The sequence below is a fragment of the Sorex araneus genome, chromosome 2 (assembly GCF_027595985.1).
Source record: "Sorex araneus isolate mSorAra2 chromosome 2, mSorAra2.pri, whole genome shotgun sequence".
Classification (NCBI taxonomy): domain Eukaryota; kingdom Metazoa; phylum Chordata; class Mammalia; order Eulipotyphla; family Soricidae; genus Sorex; species Sorex araneus.
Genome location: NC_073303.1, coordinates 304,005,593 through 304,029,155, shown reverse-complemented (window position 1 = coordinate 304,029,155; position 23,563 = coordinate 304,005,593). Strand labels below are relative to the sequence as shown.

Below are 23,563 nucleotides of genomic sequence, written 5' to 3'. Positions count from 1 at the left end.
TAAAGTTGAATTATTTCATTATACCACACACAAAAGCAAAATTAATTAAAATATGATTTAAACATAGCACTTTTAAATATTTAAATAAGACTCTTCAGTGTCTTAAGAGAAGCATAAAGAGAAAGCTTTATGACAAGACAATGTCTTGAAATAATTTCTTATACAGGACATCAGATGAACAAACAATTATTCACATCAGATGAAAATGCAATGTTTGTTGAGCTGTATCAGACCAAATATTAAATCTTTATATAGAAAAAATATACCATTAAGAAAAATCTATATAGTAGGAGAAAAAATGAAGACCACATAGGTGATGTTGATAAGGTACTAGTATAAAAAATCGAAAAGGGAGATGGGGATATCTATTAATGAACTGGGCTATGTGCTTTGCATGAGGGAACCTAGGGCTCAGTATTCAGCTTTGCATAATTGGTGGACACTGCTGGGAGCAACTCCTGAGCAATGATGAAGGATTAGCTCTTGATCATGTTTGAGGGACCAGAGTTTAAGTTCTTTTCTTGCAATCTTATATTTAACATTGGGGAAACTTGGGGAAACTATAGGGATGCTAAATAACCAGAACCAGAACCAGAAAATGTCCTTTACATTAAGACATGGAATTAAATCTAAATTTAGACAAGATTGCACCTACTCACATATCAAAATTTACACCTTTAGCATAATTTGTACTTTGCTTGCTCTTCTAGCCCATGTTCTACCCAAACACGTATCTCACTTGTTTGTCACTGTTTCTTTGATGGCTTCCTTCCATTCAGGAGGAGCCTCTGTTTGCTCTCAAACATGTTCCTCTTTTCTCTCCTCTTATATCTTTCCATACAAGTTCCATTCAATAAAACTACCTTCCTTCACTAAAAAGTAGAATTAAATAATATGTGCTTCAAATGAATAAACATTGAATAATTTTAGGATTAAGTGGCATGCATTTCTGTATGTTGCAAATGCATTAGAAAATAGCAGGTGACTATTATTTTTTTATATCTCAGTATATTGTTGATAATTCAAAGACTATAAAACTTGTGTTAAAAATTGTAATTGCTACTATAACTTTTAAATTCTCATACTAAATTATGTCCCTTAATTTTATCTGATGATAGATTTATTGATATAGGCTGTCCTATTTATAGATGTGCAGGTGAACCCAAGACTTTCATAAAATTCAACATAAAGGTTATAATTACAAACCAGGAAATTAATGCATGGAAATATGTACACTTTATACACACTTATAATTTAAAACCAGGAAAATACATGAAAAAATGTACACTTTATGTATACTTAACTCTGCGTGTTTATTGTTCCTCTTGAGGATGAGGACCCGATAGGCAGTAACATCTTAACACTGACTTTGGTAACATCAGATCTTTGCATCTGGTCATTAATAACCACGGTTTTCTCAGTTTTGTTTTGAATGTTATTGCTCACTTTTTATCTTCTTAGAATTGAATACCAATTCTTACATAAGCCTGCTGTTATGATACGGAGACCTTACTGAATTTTATTGTCTTAATTCATGTCAAACTCTCAAATATTTCACTTAGTGAATATAATCAGCAAGGTCTGTCTGTCAATTTCCCCTCTTTTATCGGGATTAACTGAAGGAAAAGGACAACACACCTTCGTGAACTAACTACAAAAACAAAGGGATTCATTCAAGGATCCTGGGGAATAGCATAGAGTAGCATAGAATATCCAGAATCATTGGATCTCATTGTAACTGAAATATTTTGTTTCTTCTCTTCATATTTATATATACACACATGGCATGCAAATCTATGAAGAATACAACTAAAGTTTACATAGCATATAGATAAACTATATTATATGCAATGCACACTTTTCTTTCTTTGCACACTTTTCCCATTTATCTTTAGAAAATAGTTATCTTTGTAAAGCATTTAGCGTTTGTTCCATCATAATCTCAAGCTTCATGTTAATTGTCTGTGCCTAATTCCTCTGCCCCATTAAACTATCTTTTGGTAAGCTCATTCTGATTTCTTTCTTCTTCACAGCAATTTTACTCAAAATTAGTCAAGTAATAAAACTTCTAGGTAGAGAGGATATAATTGGTCGAATCTGTTGTCTGTCCTTAATCGTATTAGTATGTTAACGAAGATGAATTCTGTAGTAGGAGACTGTTTTTCTTTCTTTCTTTCTTTCTTTCTTTCTTTCTTTCTTTCTTTCTTTCTTTCTTTCTTTCTTTCTTTCTTTCTTTCTTTCTTTCTTTCTTTCTTTCTTTCTTTCTTTCTTTCTTTCTTTCTTTCTTTCTTTCTTTCTTTCTTTCTTTCCTTCCTCCCTCCCTCCCTCCCTCCCTCCCTCCCTCCCTCCCTCCCTCCCTCCCTCCCTTCCTTCCTTCCTTCCTTCCTTCCTTCCTTCCTTCCTTCCTTCCTTCCTTCCTTCCTTCCTTCCTTCCTTCCTTTCTATCTTTCTTTCTTTCTTTCTTTCTCTCATATTTGATTTATTGTAAAATCAAATATGATAGAATATTTGATTCACTGTGAGTTACAAAGTTATTTCTGATTGAGTTTCAGGCAGACAATGTCCAAGCACCAACCATTTCACCAGTTTCTACTTCTCTCCACAATGTTCCCAGTGTCCCCCCAGCCTCCTCTATAACGAGCACATTTTCTTTTTTTCTTTTTGCCATTTAGGCATTGAGGTTTGAAGAGCTGTTTCTTTTTTATATTTTTTAATTACTGAATCACCATGAGGTACAGTTACAAACTTCTGAACTTTCGTGTTTGCATTTCAGTCATACAGTGATAGTTTACCCATCCCTCCACCAGTGCCCATTCTCCTTCACCAATGTTCCCAGTATCCCTCCCACCACCACCACCCCATCCCCCACCACCCATTCTGTAGATTTTCTGAGGCATAATTGTGAAGGGGATTGCTTTTTTTCACGTCGTTTTTTTCTCTCTAATTATTTGTATATAAACAGGCCATGGACTTTCGGGTATTGATTTTATAGCCTACAACTTTGCTATACAAGCCTATCATTTCTAGGAGTTTCTTGGCCTACCTGAATGCCCTTAATATCTTGTTCTTGCCTAACCACTATTGCAAGTAATTCCAGTACTATATTGAATAGAAGTGGAGAAAGTGGGCATCCTTTTCTCATCCCTGATCTTAGAGGAAAGGTTCTTAGTTTTTCCTCATTGAGCATGATGCTTGCCATAGGCTTGTAGTAGATGGCTTAGACTATATTGAGGAAAGTCCCTTCTATACCCATTTTTTCGAGAGTTTTCATCATAAACAGGTGCTGGATCTTGTCAAATGCTTTCTCTGCATCCATTGATATGATCATATGGTTTTATCTTTTCTTTTGTTAATATGATGGATTATGCTAATTGATTTCTGAATGTTAAACCATCCTTGCAGTCCCGGGATGAATCCCACTTGGTCGTGGTGTATGATCTTTTTTGATGGATTGTTGGATTTTATTTGCTAATATTTTGTTGAGAATCTTCGCATCTTTGTTCAGGGATATTGGCCTGTAATTTTATTTTTTTGTGGTGTCTTTGTTTGCTTTGGTATTAGGAAGATATGAGCCTCAGAGAAACTGTTTGGGAGAGTTTCTGTTTCTTCAATTTCCTGGAAAAGCTTGAGAATAAGACAATAGGTCCTCTTTAAATGTTTGGAACAAGGGGCTGGAGTGATAGCACAGCAGGTAGAGTGTTTGTCTACCCGGGTTTGATTCCCAGCATCCTATATGGTCCCTTGAGCACTGCCAGGAGTGATTTCTGAGTGCATGAGCCAGGAGTAACCCCTGTGCATTGCCAGGTGTGACCCAAAAGCAAAATAAATAAATAAATAAATAAATAAATAAATAAATAAATAAATGTTTGGAACAATTCGCTACTGAATCCTTCTGGACCTGGGCTTTTGTTTTTGGGAAGAATTTTGATTACAGTTTCAATTTCCTTGATATTAATAGGACTGTTCAGGTATTCCAGGTCTTCTTGATTCAGCCTTGGGAGATTATAGGAATCCAGGAATTTATTTATTTCTTCTAGGTTCTCTTGTTTGGTGGCATACAGACATTCAAAGTAGTCTCTGATGATCTTTTGAATTACTTTGATTTGTATTGTGATATTCCCCTTTTCATTTCTGATTCGGTTTATTAGAGTTCCCTCTCTCTTTATTTGTGAGTCTTAATAGTAGTTTATCAATCTTGTTTATTTTTTCAAAGAACCAGCTCTTGGTTTCATTGATCTTTTGGATTGTCTTTTGGTTTTCCATGTCGTTGATTTCTGCTCTAAGTTTTATTTTCTCTTTCCTTCTGCCTAGTTTGGGCTCCTTTTGTTGTCTCTTTTCTAAAATTTTGAGCTGTGAAGGTCAAGTTATTTATGTGCGCCCTTTCTTCCTTCCTGAGAAATGCTTGCAGGGCTATAAGTTTTCCCCTTAACATGCCTTTAGCTGCATCCCACAGGCTCTGATAGCTCGTGTCTTCATTCTCATTTGTTTCCAGGTACCTTTTGATTTCTTCCTTGATTTCCTTCCAGACCCACTCATTGTCCAACATTGAGTTGTTTAATTTCCAGGTGTTTGATTTTCTTTTCTGCATCTGTACATTATTAACTTCTATCTTCGGTGCATCATGACCTAAGAAGATAGCTGATACAGTGTCTATCTTCCTGAATCTGTTGAGTTATATTTTGTGACCCAGCAAATGGTATATTCTGGAACATGTTCCATGTCCACTGAAAAAGAATGTGTATTTTTTTGGGGGGGATATAAAGTTCTGTATAGATATATTAGCCCCCTCTCTTTTATTTCTTCCTTCAAAGCCAGTATTTCCATGGTGAGTTTTAATCTTCTTGATCTATCCAAAGGTGATAGGGCAGTGTTGAAGTCTCCAACTACTATTGTGTTGCTCGCAATGACCTTCTTAAGGTCTGTTAGAAGTTGTTGTAGGTATTTAGCTGGTCCCTCATTGGGTGCATGCACATTTAGGAGTGTGATTTCTTCTTGCGGTACATATACCTTGATTAATAAAAAATGGCCTTCACTGTCCCTTCTAATCTTTTTCAACCTGAAATCTATGTTAGCCAATACTAGTAAGGCCAGCCCAGCTTTTTTTGATGGAGTTGTTCGCTTGCAAGATTGTTTTCCATCCTTTAACTTTGAGTCTATGTTTGTTCTGGCTATTCAGATGTGTTTCTTGCAGGCAGCTGTATGGTGGGTTCGGTCTCTGAATTCATTTTGCCACTCTGTGTCCCTTAATTGGTGAATTTAGACCATTGACATTGAGATAGATTATTGTTATGGGCTTTTGTGCCATCTTTCTGTAAGGGTTTGTTGTGCTTGTAGGGTTTTTTCTTGTCTTACAATAGCCCCTTTAATTTTTCTTTTAGGTTTGGTTTTGAGTCTATGAAGTTCCTGAGCTGTTATTTATCCACAAAATAGTGTATTGTTCCTTCGATTTTGAATGAGAGTTTAGCCGGATAAAGTATTCTTGGTGAAGCATTCATCTCATTGTGTTTTTTTTCACTATGTCCACCATTGCCTTTGGGCTAGGAGGGTTTCCTCTGATAGGTCTGCTGTGAATCTAAGGGGTGCTCCTTTGTATGTGATTTCCTTCATTGACCTTGCTACTTGCAGTATTGTGTCTCTATCCATGACTTCAATCACTCTAATTATGATATGTCTTGGAGTTTTTCTGTTAGGGTCTCTTTTAGCTGGCACTGTTCGGGCTCCTTGAATCCGGATGCCTGCATTCTTCAGCTCTAGGAACTTTTTAGCCATGATTTCTTTGACGGTGGCTTTTACATTGGGGCTGCTTCCCTGTCCTTCTGGTACTCTAAAGATTTGAATGTTGTTGTTCTTGAAATCCCCTGGACTCTGATTCCCCCTAGAGCTATTTTGAGGTCTTTTCCCATTGCTTGTAGTTGCCTCTAGGCTTCTTACAACTCATCTTCAAGCTCACTGATTCTATATTCCATTATAGGCATTTTATTGTTGTGGGTGCCCACTGAGCTTTTTATTATTTCATGTACTTTTATTTTATTTCATCTACTTTTTTATTTCATCTCCTTTATTAATGACACTTCTTTTTGTAGCTTTTTGTAGCTTTTATTTCTGCTCTCAGTTCTTCCTGTATTTTCTCGGCTGTCCATTCCCATTGTTTCTCTCATGTCCTCTTTTAATTTAATGGATACCTGTTCCATTGTTTCTTTTAGTTCATTGAACATCTTCAGCATTTTGTCTCTGAATTCCTTATCAGAGAGCTCACATTTGTGGGAAATGCCTATTGAGGCTTCTGGACTCCTTTCATCATTCTCTCTTTGTGGTGGGCATTTGCGCTGTTTCTCCATGTTGTGGTGGTGTTATGGAGGAGTTACCTTCGAATTCACTATCCCTAGTCCCTCTTGTTTCGAGCAAGGATTCTGGATGAGCATGGTTGATTGTGGTCGCCTTTTTATTTTCCCCTTCTAGAACATGTCCTTCCTCTCAGATGTTCCTCTGTTCCTTACGTGAGGCCTCCAATGATGCTTTCAGAGAATGTGCTCTTTTATATTGGGCTTGTACAGCTGTTTGTATTCATTGTATTTTGGTGAAATTGGAATAGACTAGCAACCTGTTGGCCTACTATGTTTGGGATAGCTAGGATGTTACAGATTTAGGTGATGAGAATGAGATGTGACAACAGATTGTTGGGTATGGGAAAAATAACTGCGGCTCCAAAAGAGGCCCACTGTTGCTCATCGATTTGCTCTAGTGGGCACCAGTAACGTCTCTCATTGTGAGATTTACTGTTACTGTTTTTGGCATATCCAATATGCCACGGGTTGCTTGCCAGGCTCTGCCAGGTGGGCTCCATACTCTCGGTAGGTTGCCAGGCTCTCCGAGAGGCTTGGAGGAATTGAACATGGGTCGGCTGAATGAAAGGCGAATGCCCTACTGCTGTACTATTGCTCCAATCCACACACCCTGCACTATGGGCCACGCACCCTGCCACACTGTGTCTGAGTTCAAGGCACTGGCTGGAACATGGGAACTGCCGGTTGGGGAGGCCACATGCCTGAGTAAGAAGAGAAAACGGCTTTGGTGCTGGGGAATGGCATGCCACTGGCCAGGGTGGCAGTCTGGGGCGGGTGAGACTGTTCTTGAGAAAGTATCTGTGAAAGAAAAGAAATTGCATATATTTTGTGCTGCATGCTAATTTCCTTGAGGAAAGATAATGTTTCATAATTTTTTCCCAGTCCCTTTGCCACAGTTTTAAAATGATTATTGAACAATATAATCTTCACTTGCAGAGAAATTTTAATTTCTGTCTCTATAAGGCATTGCTATTGAGTCAGATAAAAAATTTCCAGTCTTATTTTAAAATATCATTAAGGTAACTCTTGTCATAGTACAGTGGCAAACCTTTCTTGGAAGGACTCTTTGGACACACATATATCTTGGAAAATATATGGACACAATATATATTTTCCATATATTATGGAAAATATCTTTGGAGATATTTTCCATAATATATTTTTTGTGCATTAATGTTAAAGTTTTCATAGCAACAGTAATTGAAATATATTCAATACATGCTCTGAGAAAGTATACAGGACTAGTATTTCCTCATTAACAATATTTGCTGCATTAATCTGCAAATAAGCTGTGTCCCCAAACTTAGAAGAATATGTATAAAATTCAGAGACCACAATTTAAATAGACTGCATTTAGAATAGAAATGGCTAAATTTTATTCTTGCTTTAAGTTTGAATACATTTATACTTTTACGTACACAAAAATGTTATGCAAAATATTTGAAGAGTATAAAATTGCATCTTTCTATTGATGCATATGTTTTAGAGGCAAAATGCAAAGACAGAAATTCACTTAATCTGTAAACCTTTATTGAGTGTTATGAACTGCAGTCTGCCTATATGAAGGATGGTTAAGATAGAAACTCTGTTAAGACATGTCTGAAGTCTACAGTGGAACTGCATTTAACAGAACAGTTCTCTTTCATTATACTTATTGTAAAGTAATCTGTACACTAACAACCATGAATGGATGGGAAAGTGCACATATTACAATACACAGAACTATTAATATATCTATATCTATATACTTATAAATATATGAGTAATTTGAAATGTGTTTGTTTAAATATAATGGATCTGTAGAACCATAGACATTAGAATTTAAGTGATTAAAATTCATTGCAGGCACTGTGATTGCCTACTAAGTATCCATTAATTGCTAGTATGCAACAGAACTCCAGTTTTGGTCCAGGGGGAAGTAAAATCAGATTTAGTGAATAGATCTTTTCCAGAGGGTGTACCATATCTCTAAGGGCATTTATAAGTGTGTGGACATCTTTTAGAATTTCCAAAAGATTTTAAGATAATATTGATGTTCAGGGTCACTGAGTTATAGATGATAAGCCTCCTATAATTACTACAATTTTCTGTATACCAAATAATTTTCCAGCCTGGAATACACCAGGGAAACCCTATAAAAATTTTTTTTACACAATTCTGTTACATGTTGCCCTCTTGTTCAGTTCAATTTTGAATTAATATGAAAATGAAACCCCAGTTTGGGTCAGTAATATGAAAAAAGGAATTTCCTAGAGGGTGAACATGGATGTAACATTGAAATTAAGAGTTAATTTGAACCTAAACATCTGGTAGTTTTTGTAGGTAAGACTAAAATCTCACAAAAAGGTAGGCAAAGTCACTCGCCATATTTGGAATAGTAGACCTAATATCAGTTGGATATCTGTTAATAAGTATAACTTGCTTTTATTATTGTATTAGTTTTATTCTCTTTGATGTGCAACAAAAAAATAAGCACATTGTTTTTAATAGCCGTACTCTTTGGGGTCTATAGTTCAAAATACATTGTACAAATGCTGCTATCCCTTAGTAAATTATCTTCATCCTACTCCCAATTTATTTATTATATTTTTAAAAATAATTGCAGGCCTGCAAGTTATAGTTTCCTGAAAATATTTTCTAGTTATTAAATAGAAAAATTGAAATATGAATATGTATTTCTCTATTACTCTTCTGTATATTCGAATTGTAGTATGTAGAACTTTCCCATTGTTCTTAAAACTAATTAAATATTTTATTGATTTCTCTTAAAATGTACAAAATAATGTAAGATAATAAACAAGCCATTCCACTGAAAACAATCTTCTAAATGTGCTAAAATTGAACAATTTTGCATAGCTTAGTCCTTAAATTTTGAGGGTAATAAAAATAGTCTTTGTTAGCAAGTCTTGCTAAAATTCTCTTAACAGGTGCAAGAGAATCCGAACATCTGGGTTTAAACAGAAAAGGAGCGGGGAACATCTTCTAATCAAGTAGATTCTTGCAAAATGAAAAATTATAAAGTACTTAAAATGTAAAATGATTGATCATTTGTAGTTTATCTACTCTAAGTGCATAATTAAACATTCTAAAATATTTTGCATTGTTTTTACTTTGTATCAAAAATACACATAGAAACATAAAACATTTGTCTAGAGTATCCTTTATTATACTACATACACTAAAGTTCAACCATATGGAGTAATCATTTCATCATATTGAACTCCAATAGGTTGTAGGGAAAAGTAAGAATATAATACTTTTGGAAAGATGACTAAACAGTTATATAGAAATTTCAACCTCATGCACAGTATAAAAGTTGCAATCAGTTAAATTTTCATGTGCATTGAAATCTGTTAAAGCATATAATTTATGTTTTCAAAATGTGATTCTCACTAGAATACCAAATGAAGAGGAATCTGAAGTCTGCAATAAGTCATATTATTTCAGATTATTCAAAATTTTTAAGGATTTTTTTCACACCCACTAAGCATACTTAATGCTAGAAAGATATGAGAATTAGTTGAGGCTGACAAGGAATTGATAACCATAATAGTGGTTCCAGACAAATTGTTCAATTTAATAATTGTGTGAGATTTTAGGAATTATCTAACCCATTGTTTATAACATTTAAAGGTTTTATATAATATTATAACATAATGTTATTAAAAAATAATAATTTTAAGTCTACTGAAATAATGAAATTTTTGTTTGTTTGTTCGGGGGCCACATGCAGAGCTGCTAGGGGATTACTCCTGGCTCTGTGCTCAGAGCTCATTCTTGGCAGGGCTTGGAAGACCATATGTTGTGCCAGGGATCAAACCTGGGTCAGACATGTGCAAGCCAAGTGCTGTACCTGTTGTACCATCTCTCCAGTCCCCAGAATAAATTTTTTTTCTGAAATTCAATTTTAATTTTATAATTTATTATATTCAATATTCCAACATCAATCCCACCACCATTACACCTTCCCACCACCATATTTTGAATTTTTCCATCCCAATCCCCTAAAAGCTGCTTTGAAGTTCCCAAAGCAGGAACTAAGTAATTTATTTTGTGTTGCTTGTTATCAACTTCCTACTAAGAATGATCCAAAAGAGTTTTCTTAGAGGAAAATGTGTGAAAATTATTGTATCTCACACTGGTGCCATTAAACCCTTTTTGAGAGATTACTAACATGTTACAGGTTGAGCCTTGTGTGCATATATGCATATATATACTTATATATGTATATATAAAATTAATCAAGTTTGATGGCCTTCTACTTTACACCTAATCAAATGTGGTGTGCTACTCTTTGTACATGAGGCTGTAGTGTATGAAGTGCCATGTGGCTGCAAATGTGCACGCTCCAGGAATTCTAAAATTTTAAATAGGGTAATACAGTTGAAGTTAATATTTTAACTGAATGGTTACTCTGGGGTTCAGAGGCATCTCTGCAATTTGTTGCTTTTTTGAGAGATTTATTTGTGAGTCTCAAAATCACGCCCATTAATGAGCTTATATAAATGACCCTAGAGACAGTTCGTGGGTGTAAATGCCAGGTTCCTGGAAGAACAGGAAGATGGGGGAGGTTGCTCATTGCTGAATCTATGTGAGCCTGGAGATTTTGGTCTCAAAACCTGAGTTTTTTGGCAGATACACTCATGGATGAGGCTTGTCTGAGCCTGTGGAGATTGGCTGTGAACATGGTGGCATTTGGTGCTAGGATATGTTCCTGGTTGATGTGCAGGAAGCACCTTACCTGTTCTACTATCTATCCAGCCCAACAATTTTAGAAATTTTGAATTAGCTGTGCACTTATATGTCAATTATCACCAACAAGATAATAATATATGTATTATTTGAAAGGGTTTATAATCTTATATAATTACTCTTCCCAGTAAGTAAATATTTGTGTACTGTCATTTTTAGTATGTCATTATATACCAGAATTTTATCTAAATGTAGTCACTTTCTATATACGTGTGTGTGTGTATATATATATATATATACACATTTTTTAACTTAAGTCATGTATATGCAGGAGTATCTATATTGTAGAAAGAGTCAACAGCTTGCTATATTTAATTGTTGAGTAGTCCCATTACCTGAGTCTACTACAGTTTATTCATTCATTTGTTGATAGATATTTGGATTGCTTCCGAATTTTGGATTATTTACAGACACTGGTGCTATTAACATTACTGTACAGTCTTTGTATAGACCTGAGTATTATTTATCTCAAGTAAATACCTATGAGTATAATGAATGAGTCTTAAGTTTTTAAATAATTGCCCAATTGCTTGCCAAACAGTAGTTTGAATTAGCTCTTGTTCTACTTAACATCACATGGAATTCCATTTTCTCTGATATCCCAATATATTTAGTAACTATGTAATGGGAAGCTCATTATCATTTCAAATTTTATTTCTCAGCTTGTGAAAATTGCTGAGAATTTTTTCAAATATTTATTTACTGTATATATTAAATCTGGTTTGTTATATACTCAGATAATTTTGCTATTTTAATCAATAGAAAATGTTCTATTGGTGGATATTAAAAAGAATATATAACATCATTTTATTCCCTATTTTAAAAACATCAATTAATCTAGCTATCCATTCAGCATGACTAATACACGTAAATATCAAAATCCTAGCACTGGACTTCTAAGTGAGAGATTCTGAACCTGTTCTCAAATAGCAAATACAAAAGCTATCAGTTGAATCCAATTAATTTATAATGTATTGTCCTTGTTTTTTGTGTTTTTACACAGATTTATTTAATGTTGTTTAATAACACTATTTAAAAGAGTGTTATTAAAATGTATAATATAACTTGCACAACCTTTTTTAATTTTTTGCTTTTTGGGGGGGTTCACACCCGGTGATGCACAGGGGTCACTCCTGGCTCTGCACTCAGGAATTACCCCTGGCGGTGCTCAGGGGACCATATGGGATTCTGGGAATTGAACCCCAGTAAACCGTGTGCAAGGCAAACGCCCTACATGCAGTGCTATTGCTCCAGCCTCAACTTGCCTTTGGGAAAAAGCATGGTAACAGAAAATAAGTCATAATTTAAAAACAGAAAATAAATATTCCTGTGAATATTTTGAGGTTTCATGAAGTAAACTGGATTTTCAGTTTTAAGTATTTGAGAATATTATTGAATATTTTGAATCACTAAATTGAAGAACAGCAATATTCTTGTGGATTTGAAAAGACAGAGGATATATTGCACCAATTAGACAGACTAACTTATTGGGAATGGTAATTCATGCACAAAATCTTAGTAGTAAATTTTAAACCATGGTGCCCAAAATTTAAAAAATATATATATTCCACACACAATGTTAAACAAAGGCATTGTATAGTAAGTGAAAACTTGTCTCATTTTAGATCATACATGGTTATGAAATAAATATTTGTAACGCTATAAATAGATGTTCTAATATTTTGGGAAGCCAATTGCCTGTAAATATTGAGCCTGGAATTTTTTTTCTTTTGCTAGTGTAGTAAGATTTTTAGTTACATAAGATTGTTTTTGCATTATATAAACTCAATTAAACATAGTGCAAGGATCAAAATGTAAAGAAGCGGAGAAGTGAATAATCCACTCAAGTATTTTTTAAATATGAATATCATTATATATAAATAGCATTATACCCTGCTCCATTTTTCTTTTTAATTTTGTTTATTTTCTTGGTCGTGTAACAGATAATGCAGTTTTCTAAAATCCTGGGGAATTGTGATCGCTAGACTAGGGGATAGGAGAACTTTCAAAAACTATACATGCTTTATGCTGGATTGAATGCTAAGTGCTTTAAATTAGAAACTCTGAAAATAGAGAGTATGTTTTATTTATCCATCAGTTCAGGAAATTAGAGGATATGTGCTATGAGATACTGATAATATTTATTCTAATGGAGTGGAGTAGAAGACATGGAAGCTTTATGATGAAGGTCATTCACTAAATATGTAGCCTGATTATTTTTACTTTTCTTCTTTTTCTGTACTTGTTATATAATGCTAGAGTAATTTAAAGCTACCCGTTACCTCCTAAAGTGAAACGTTAAAAGTACAAACCACAGAAAAAGAAATAGTGATCTTTTTTGTATTCTTGTTTTTGCAATTTTAAATACAAACATAAAAAGATTATACTAAGAGTATTATAAGGTGTATTAATATTTACTTAAAGAAAAATAATGCTTATTAGAATAATATGCTTTAACATTTTAATGAATGTTAACATTTCTAATTGTCAATTATAAATTTACACAAATAAATTTACACCCCAATCATGTAAGATAAATGAAACCAAGTTGAAAACAAATTGCACAACTACAAACACATACAACAGTAATGAGAAACAGCTCAAAGTTTCGGAATGGGGAAAATCAGATTGTGACTTATCATAAATGAATAATATCAAGCACGCTCACTTCTTGGTTCCTGAACAGCATAATCTGACCATGGCATATCTGAGTCTACATCTCCAGTATAGATTTGATGTTGACCTGCCCAAATATGTCTGTTGTAACCTAATCCTTCTATATGACTATATTTGGACATGGGAATTTTGGAAGATTATTAGGTCACTGTGGCAGAGCCCTCATGAATGGGCCTTTATTTTCCAACTTGATACCACTTCATCTGTTCAACAATATCCTAACTGCAGAGTTCCTCTTCCTGTTCTAGAGAGATAAAACTTTGCCTGGTCCCCAGCACTGTGGCCAAAATGCACAAGAACTCTCAGGATAAATGCTCATAAGTGGGCAGAGCTTGGTCTGGCAAGCCCCAGTTTCCTGCAGAGGATGCTTTTCCTGGTTTTCTGTAGGGTACCAGCGACCCTGTCAGCTTCTAGGTACAGAGATCATCATCTTTATAAAAGAAACTTTTTTTTTTGGCTCTTTCTACTCTGTGAAGATGATTAGAACAGATTATTAATCTTTTGAAAAGAAGCCATAGAAAACTTTTTGTTTTTGTTGTTTTTTTGGCTCTGCAAAGATTATTAGAACAGAATATAAGAGACCCTCCATTTTAGTCTTCTGAGATTTCTGTATCAAATAAATATTATGTTAGCTAGAAGCCTATGGTCTATGTTTTTTTTTTTCCAGTCGTATAATCTGAAACAAATTAAGCCCATAGCCTATACTGTTTTTACTGAGATTGTTTTTGTTTGTTTGTAGTTAACTTAGTTGCAAAGTGACAAAATGTATGGCATGTGATCCTCTACCACAGTTCTCTGTCACTTCTAGTTTGTCGTAATTATTTACCTCTCCCAATTGCTTGGTAATCAGTTCAGTAATCCAAGCCCAAGGGTTTGCCATTGTCAGGGAATGTGTATTCCATTGTTTTATCTGTACATTCCATGTGTGAGTGATATTTTTTCTGGTATTTGTCCTTCTTCTTCTGACTCATTTTGCTTAATATCCTATTGTTAAGTTTTCTGTCCATTGCGCTGAACCTCTTGATTTTATCTTTTCTTAGAGTTGCATAGTATTGTGCTTTTTATGTATGGAGAAATTGAACCCGGGTTGGCCGCATGCAAGGCAAATTCCCTCCCCGCTATGCTATCTCTCCAGCCCAAATACTCTCATGCTACTTTATAAATGTCCTTATTTATAAAATAGAATGTCTATTTGTATTTCATATTTGAGTAGAAATTATAATTTATATATAAGTATAGATATTTATATATTTATATATGTTATTCTATAATAAGTAAATTGGTAAGAGAATAAATGTATTCCATTGAATTCCTGTTTTTTGTTATCAATATAAAAATGTTGTATTTTGTAGTCAGAAGGTGGCTTAGTGACTTAAGATGCGTGATACATGCCTAACATGCATAGGTACTAAAGCAGAACTTAGTGCTGCCTTATAAGTGCTGAGATGATTCTGAGGGCTCTGGGAATAACAAAGGAGAAAAAAATTAAAATTTTGTTTAATTCACCAAAATTATTTTCCTTTGGTCAATTTCCTAGGCTAACTACTGTTATTTGAGCCAATGCCATTGACACAGTTTTTGCTTTGTCAGTGTTAATTTCTTTGAATTTTACATGCTTTATCCATGGAGAACTAAATATTTTAATAAGCAGTGTATTACATATTTTATGTCTCAAGACAACATTTTTATCAGGTGGTTTATATTTAAATATAGAAATCATATATCAGAAATGTTAGTCTTCTGACTATGTTTCTTCACATGACTCCCAGTCATTGGGTTTATAACATATGGTTATCGCATATAATTAAAAATAAATACAGTTGTGTAAATGGTAAATGGTAAATTTTTTAAACAAGTTTAAAAAATTTGTGAGTCAGATGCTGAAAAAAAATTTTTTTTGTTTGAAGATTTGTTCCCAAAATATATCTTGGTTCACGATCACGATCACGTAACCTGTTAAACACGGATTTATTGGGTGGGCCCAGTAACATCTCATTTCGTCCTTTCCCTGAGATCTTAGAAGTCCATCTGGACTTGGCCCTCCCAACGATGTTGCACTGAGGGCTCTTCAGGGTCACAGGAATGAGATCCAGCTTGTTACTGGATTTTGCTTATAAATACACCATGGGAAGCTTGCAAGGCTGTCCCATGTGGGCAGGAAACTCTCAGAAGACTCCCAGTTTCTGCCAAAGGGGGAATCAGGCTAAAGATATCACGAGGCCGCTTGTGGCCGCGCGCTTCTGAGAGCTTGCTTTTAAGTCTCTCTCTGGATGTTGGCCACTGATGGGATTACACACACCTGGGTTCCTCTGCAGGTACCTTCATGCATGAGGCCTGTCCGAACGCGTGGAGAGGGGCCTCCAGCATGGCTGTAGCTAGGTTCCCGTGTTCCTTGGCCACCGCCGGGAGCTCTGCTTGGTGTGGGGAGGGAAGCTGGAGCCCATCCTCTCCGAGGGGCCCCGGGGAAGACAGCCAGGCGTGCGGGCAAGGGACTTTCTGCATCATAATAACCATATCTTGGTTATTCCAGAGAAATAAGGTTTGACTTACATTGTATATAAATTCTTTTTAAAAATGACCTTTTCAGGTTTGCTTGAAATAATAGCATTTTATGTCATTTTATTGTGTTTAGGACTATGAATTTAAAAGATTCAGAATTTGAACTTTAAAGGAGGCATTTAGAAACCCTGAAGTAAAAATAAATTTTTGTTTTTTAATCTGTTTTTCATTTTATTTTACATAGCAATGCTTTTATTTGAAATACATTATTTATATCAGTTATTTCTGTATTTTTCTGAATAGTCTTAGGAAGAATGATCTGTTCCTCAATATTAACTTCTTAACTCAAACTGTTATCTGAACAAGACAGATATTCATAGTATAAGTATAAAGTTGTGTATACTTGATGAATATAATTTACTTATTTATTTATTTGTTTAAATTTAATCTCATTGGCCGCATGATTTGCGATGCCTTGTTTAGAGACTCAAGGACAGAAACATTAGTAGAGTAGAAAATAAATAAATTATAAAAGGAAATTCTAATTACCATCCCAAGATCTTACCTGCTCCTTAGATTTGGCTATCAGGGTGAAAATATAAAAGTAGCTCTTATCAGGTCTCTAATAGTCATTGTCATAATTTTTCAAATGTTCTATCACTTTTTTACCATTCCTGTCATTTAGTTCTTAAAATTTCTTAGAGAACTTAATAGAGAGGATTGCAAATGATATAGCAATAGGTTCAAACAGGTCTTTGATTAAAAAGGACCTAATACTGAAACATAAATCCAGGAAGGTGACTATGTGTTTCTCGACTAATTATTTCACTGATAGTGTTCTGTCTGTTTGGTTTGACCTAGACAAAAATGTAGGATGCATTGAAGAGTCATGAGTTTTAATCATCATTTGTAAAATAGCTTCCTCAAAGAGATAATATTTACGTCTCTAGGTTGAGCCAAGCACCGTACTATAAGCAAAAGTTTATGTAATGTTGACTATTATGGACAGCTTTGCTATTATATGTCGACAAACATTGCTAGATTCAGTCATATTCTGGAACTTTCTAGAAGCTAACTTTAGAAGAACAATGTGAAATGGACTGACATTTGAAAGGCCATCTATAGGACAGTGTTCTTCAACAGTCAATCCATGGACTGGTACCAGTCTGCATTTATAGAAATGTTGAAAACCTCTGACCTATTGCCTTGGTTATAATTGCCATGTATATGTACCAGTATGTAGAACTATTAGTGGATGGTTGTAAAAAACAAAGAGTTTGATACAGAGATTATTCCCAAAAAGATTTTAGACCTAATGCTGAGAATTTATTTCTATTATAATGAATCAGTATTATCACAAATTAAAAGCAATTGATAACTACATATATATAATCATAAAGTATAATGTTACTTTTTTATACTGTATAAAAATTATGATTCAGACGGGTTCAAATATCTAGGAAGAATTCTATTAAAATACCCGCAATTCTCAGTCATTGCCACTCATTCTCTGCCAGTTATTTATTTAAAAATAAACCAAGGAACTGATGTGAAGGAATTTTGCAAATATAACTTTAGTTCTAAGATAATTTTATCATATGTTACGGAGATTTTCTATTGGATGTAAGCAAATTGAATCATTAGAAAATTAGAGGTTTAGTTTTGCTGATTTCATAAATTTTAAGCACAGGAAAGGTCCGAGTTACTATTGCTTGTTTGAGAATGGCATTGTGGGGACCATATGGCACCGAATCGAGCAGCTCCAAGGAGCTAAGAGAATTTCCGAGTTGACAGTCATCAGGGAAACGAGAATATATGTCCTAAAATCACATGGAACTGAACGCTGCCAGTAACAATAATGAGCTCACTGTTGTTGAAAAGGAATTTCTCAATTTTCCAGAGATTGACTCAGCCTGAAGAAGACATTGATTTTATTCCAATTGTATTCTGAGCAGGATGTATGTGTTAAACTTTTGAAACACAGAAGTGCAATCTAATATATGAGTATGGATTTAAGATGCTGTTTGTAATGTGTTATGCCCCAGTAGAAAATTAATTCAGCTACATGCCTGAAAATTCACTGAACACTGATTTTTAGGCATCATCTAAAAGCCTCATGTCTTTGTCTTGCTATTCCCTCCTAGAGAAAAAAGTAGCTGCAGAGTTCCTGTTTCAAATCCATGTTCTGTACCTGCAAGAGTTAAAGAGATAACCTCATTAGGTAGGACGTTTGCCTTGCACACAGTGGACCCGGGTTTGATTCTTCTGTCTGTCTTGAAGAGCCAGTCAAGCTACCTAGAGTATTCCGCCTGCACGGCAGAGCCTGGCAAGCTAACTGTGGAGTATTCAATATGCCAAAAACAGTAACAACAAGTCTCACAATGGAGACGTTACTGGTGCCCGCTCAAGCAAATCCATGAGCAACATGAAGACAGTGCTACAGTGACATTCTCAGTGACACTCTGATGCCTCAGATTAGGGGTTGCCATAGGAAACCCCTAATAGTGACTGATCAGACAATACTGGAAGCTGACTATAGAAAAGGACATTTAAGTGAGAGTAAATGACAAATTTAATACAACATTTTTAATACAACATTTAAGTACAAATTTAATACAACTTTAATACAAATTTAATACAACATTTAATACAACATAGGAAAGCCCTAATAGTGACTGCTCAGACAATACTGGAAGCTGACTATAGAAAAGGACATTTAAGTGAGATTAAATACTAATTTAATACAACATTTATCATTCTTCTATCACACCAGGTGGGTAAAACTAATTCTTATTGGAGAGGATAGATTTCATGACAAAAGAAGATTATGCTTCTCATCTATACTTCTGTGTTGTGGTTAATTAAGCAAAATAAACAAGAGTTTCTACTTTCCAGAAAGTAGAATATTTCCGAGATTTGCCTCTGCTTTCTCATTTTGTTTACCCAGTAAATGTAAATATCTAAAGTATGCTTGTTTCAAAGTTGGAGAGAGTACAAGGGTAAGGCAAGTTGCCTTACATGAAGTTGGCCAGGTTCGATTCCCTGCACCCAGTGTAGTCCTCTGAGCACAGAGCCAGGAGTAAGCTGGATGTGTTCCAAAAATAAAAATAAGAAAAAACTAATGAGTATGCTTTAAGAAATTGAATCAGAATATACGCCATTGCATTTTTCAGTGGCAAAACTTCATTATCTCCAAATTATAGGTTAATAGACTAGAGAGATAGTTCAGGAGGTGAGACAATTAATTGCCTTGCATAGTGCTGCAAAAGCTGCAAATCTGTTTTGAATTCCTAACACCATGTATAGTCTCCTGAATTTTGTCAGGGGTCCATCCTGACCACAAAGCCAGGAATAGACCAAAGTGCTGTTGGATTTGGCCTACCACCTTAAAAAAGTATTCTTTCTAAATTATAGATTAACCGTTTAATAGATAATCTATACATATATTTTTTATTATTCACAAGTCTGAGCTTCACAAGCCATGTACTGTATAACGTTGCTAAATCACTCTATTTTCACTTACTTTGGACATTTCAAGATAAGTGCAAGATTCTTTTACAGATATGATTGACTATTTTCTAACCCTTGTCTCAAGTTTAAATTTATTAATAGTTAGGTTGCTTGAGTTAGATTTTTAATACATTCTTATAATGTATTAGAGAACATGGATTGATCAGAATAGTTTTGTGCTAATTATTTAATACATTTCTAATGGAACCAAACAAGAAAATAATTTCCCTGTTTTCATAACATATATATATATTTTGCTTTTTGGGTCCCACCTGGCAGTACTCAGGGGTTACTCCTGGCTCTGCACTCAGGAATCACTCCTGGCAGTGCTCGGGGGACCATATGGGATGCTGGAAATCAAACCTGGGTCAGCCAAGTGCAAGGCAAATGCCTATAGCGATGGGATAGAGGGTAGGACATTTGTCTTGCACATGGGCAACCCGGGTTCAATTTCTCCATCCCACTTGGAGATATTGGCAAGCTACCGAGAGTATCCCACCTGCACGGCAGAGCCTAGCAAGGTACCCATGGCATATTCCATATGCCTAAAATAGTAACAACAAGTTTCACAATGGAGACATTTCTGCTGCCCACTCGAGCAAATCGATGAACAGCGGGACAACAGTGCTACAGTGCTACTTTCAAATGAGTTCTACCCATTTGACCCCTATTTTTAGTGTCATACCTAACTTCAATTCAGCACTTTCATCTCTAAAAGAGAAACATAAACATCTGTCTTTACACTGGTGACAGTTTTTAAGGTCAAAAGCTAGAAATGGCTCTTATTATTCAGGCTCATATTATCTGATTACTGTCTGGGAAGGATGATTTAAGAAAAACTTCTCCCAATTCAGATCAATTTTGGAAACTGCTCTTTAATATTTTATTGAATCAGACCAATAAATTATTGGAAGGAAAGCAATGTTTATAGATGCCTAGGCAGGCGTTTTGTAGCCATTTTAATTTAAAGAATTTATCAGAGATTATATTTCATAAATTCAGAATCTGTATCTTACAATGTTGAAAATATATATTTGCTAGCTATATTGACTTTCACGTTTTTTCAATAAGATTTAAATTAGTAATACTTGTTCAGTGATACACCACCCTAGATTTTTTTTAAAGAAAAAATTATGGGGCCAGAAAAATGGAGAGTTTAAGGAGCGTGCCTTGCAAGTGGCTGAGCAATCTGCAGCACCGTGCCTGAGCCTCATCCGATGCAGTGCTGGAGAGCTCTGGCACTCGAGGGCACCAAGCACCATCAGATGTGGCCCTGGAGGCCTCTGAACACCACTTGGGTGGTCCAGGTAATCCCCTGTAACACATGGCCTGGGCAGCAGCATATCCTCAGGCCCTCACCGTGAACCACTCCATTGTTGCCTGATTATTACCAAGAGGGGTCCACAAACCACCTGGCAGCTCACAAAAAGAAAATATTGATGACATTCCCACGTATTTTCTAAATTACACTCAAGCTCAAGTTGAGACATTTGATATTTATATATGGGCAAGCCTTCTCAAATGTTATTATAACTAGGTTTCCTTGTCTCAGTCCTGCTGACAATGGAATGTATTAAATCTGTCTATCATTTATATGAAATAATCAGTAGAAGTCTAATGCAGAAAATACTACGTATCATTCAGGATTAAGCCAGATGATTAAGAAAATACTTTGCATTGTGTTCTTTGGCTCATCCTACCTCTGCTCTTATCTGATGTCTGTGTAAAAGTTATTTTAATAAGGTTGCTAGTAAAACCTGTTATTCTGCTTGGGGTTTGTGCTGAAGGGCGAAGGGAAAAGCATTGAGTGAACAACTCTTACTATGTGAGCCTGTCCTTCCTCTGGGTACTTATTGAAGGTATGGTTTAATTCCAGAAAGGCCTGAGATTTTCCTAAGTGACCTCTTATGTTATGTTTCTTTTTTGAGGCAATGAATGGTTTAAGTTATCCTTTTTCTTGCTTTCCCTTGATTGATCAAATGCTCAGAATCTGATTCTTAGTTCTGTCACATGCATGAATGATACTCCAAATATTTTCCTTAACTCTTCAGGCCTAGATTTCAACTTTTCTTACCATCTAGTCTTTTGTTTTTAAATTTTCATTTTATTGAATCACCATGAAAAAAGTTACAAAGCTTTCAGGTTTAAGTCTCAGTCATATAATGATCAAAGCCCCATCCCTTCACCAGTGCATCTATTCCCCCACCAAGAACCCCAATATACCCCCTCCCACACCAACCCCCCAACCTGAGTGGCCAATGATCTTCACTTTATTCTCTCTATACTTTAAATACATTCAATATTTCAACACAGAACTGACTATTATTATTTGGAATTTTCCCCCAACAATCAAACCTGCTGAAAAGGCATCATTTGATAATTTGTTTTTCATTGCTGAGAATGAAGATTATATGAACTTGCGCAGCTGCAACTGTGGCCGCGCGGTTTTGGATTTCTGTTGTTTTTAGCTCAGTTCACAGTCTAGATACATTTCTATAAGGAGTCGCTGGGTGGCAAAATGAGTTAGTAGACCTCCTGGATGATAGTCTTTAAGGAGCAGAGGCGCCGTGTCGTGTGTGGCTGCTCCGGATCTCATCTGGGCAGAGAGCATGCCCGTAAAACCCCCATCCCATGATCTCTTGCGCGCTGTGTCACTACAAGCTCATACCTCTGGGTTGTGAGTTCTAGAAGATGGTGGACACCGAGTGGGAGCTGCTGCTGCCGCTTCTATCTCCCCCTTAAGGAGCAGAGGGGCTGTGCCGTGCATGGCTGCTCCGGATCTCTTACCATCTAGTCTTTTGACTCTGTTTCTTCATTCACTTTTTATTGCCTCATGAAACTATATTTAATCAATAAATTATCCCCCTCTATTTGAATTCCATCTCTGCAAGTTATTAGAAAGAGAATCTATAGATCATCTGTGGGTACTGTGCTGATATCGGCAGTAAAATCATGTAGTCTGTTCCTGGTACATGATGCAACAGACATGTTTGCTTCTTATTGTGGCTTTTCTGCATGCATTGTGTAGCCTATGAATGAGGTTATACATATTCAAATTTTCCTGACAGAAGAAAAAATGTTTCCTCATCTCAGATATATAGACAGAATAGCTATGCGGGTTGCTTATTTATTCAGTCTGATCAATCAGCTAATCCTTATCATTATTAACTGAGCAGATATTTAAGAAAAACTGTTATCTCGACATTGTTCATTGTATTTCTTTATCATATTGTTATATTTATGTGTAGGTCTTCCCATAGGAGATACTTTTAAATCCTTTAATAATTAAGTTATTGCACAAAATTCTAAATATATTGCTATTTAATAAAAGCAAATGTGATGCTAAAATAAGACTGGTATTCTAAATTAATCTAGTCTATACAGTAAAAATATCATCATCATACCTTTGATAGTCGAATTTCTTGATTGGTCTCAGTAATATAATTCGTCCTAGTCCTGAGATTTTAGAAGCCTCTCTTTATTCATCCTTTCCAATGGTGCTGCATTGGAGGCTCTTTTAGGGTCAGGAGAATGAGACCCATCATTGTTACTGGTTTTAGCATATGAATACACCACAGGGAGTTTGTGAGGCTCTCCAATGGGGGCAGGAAACTCTGTAGCTTGTCAGGTTCTCCCATTGGGAAAACTAGGCTATAAGATGTCAGGTTGCTTGGCTTTATAGTCTCTGGATGATGGCCGTTGATAGGATTACACAGCACCAGGGGTGGTTTCTGGGTGTGACTGCCTAGCTCCTGGACCATGGGGGATCTGGATGGAAGAGG

At 35.4% G+C, this 23,563-nt stretch overlaps 1 pseudogene; it reads right to left on the bottom strand.

Moving 5' to 3' along the window:
• Positions 1-13,936: 13,936 nt before the first annotated feature.
• On the bottom strand, positions 13,937-14,189 carry LOC129402998 (small Cajal body-specific RNA 13; annotated as a pseudogene).
• Positions 14,190-23,563: the final 9,374 nt, after the last annotated feature.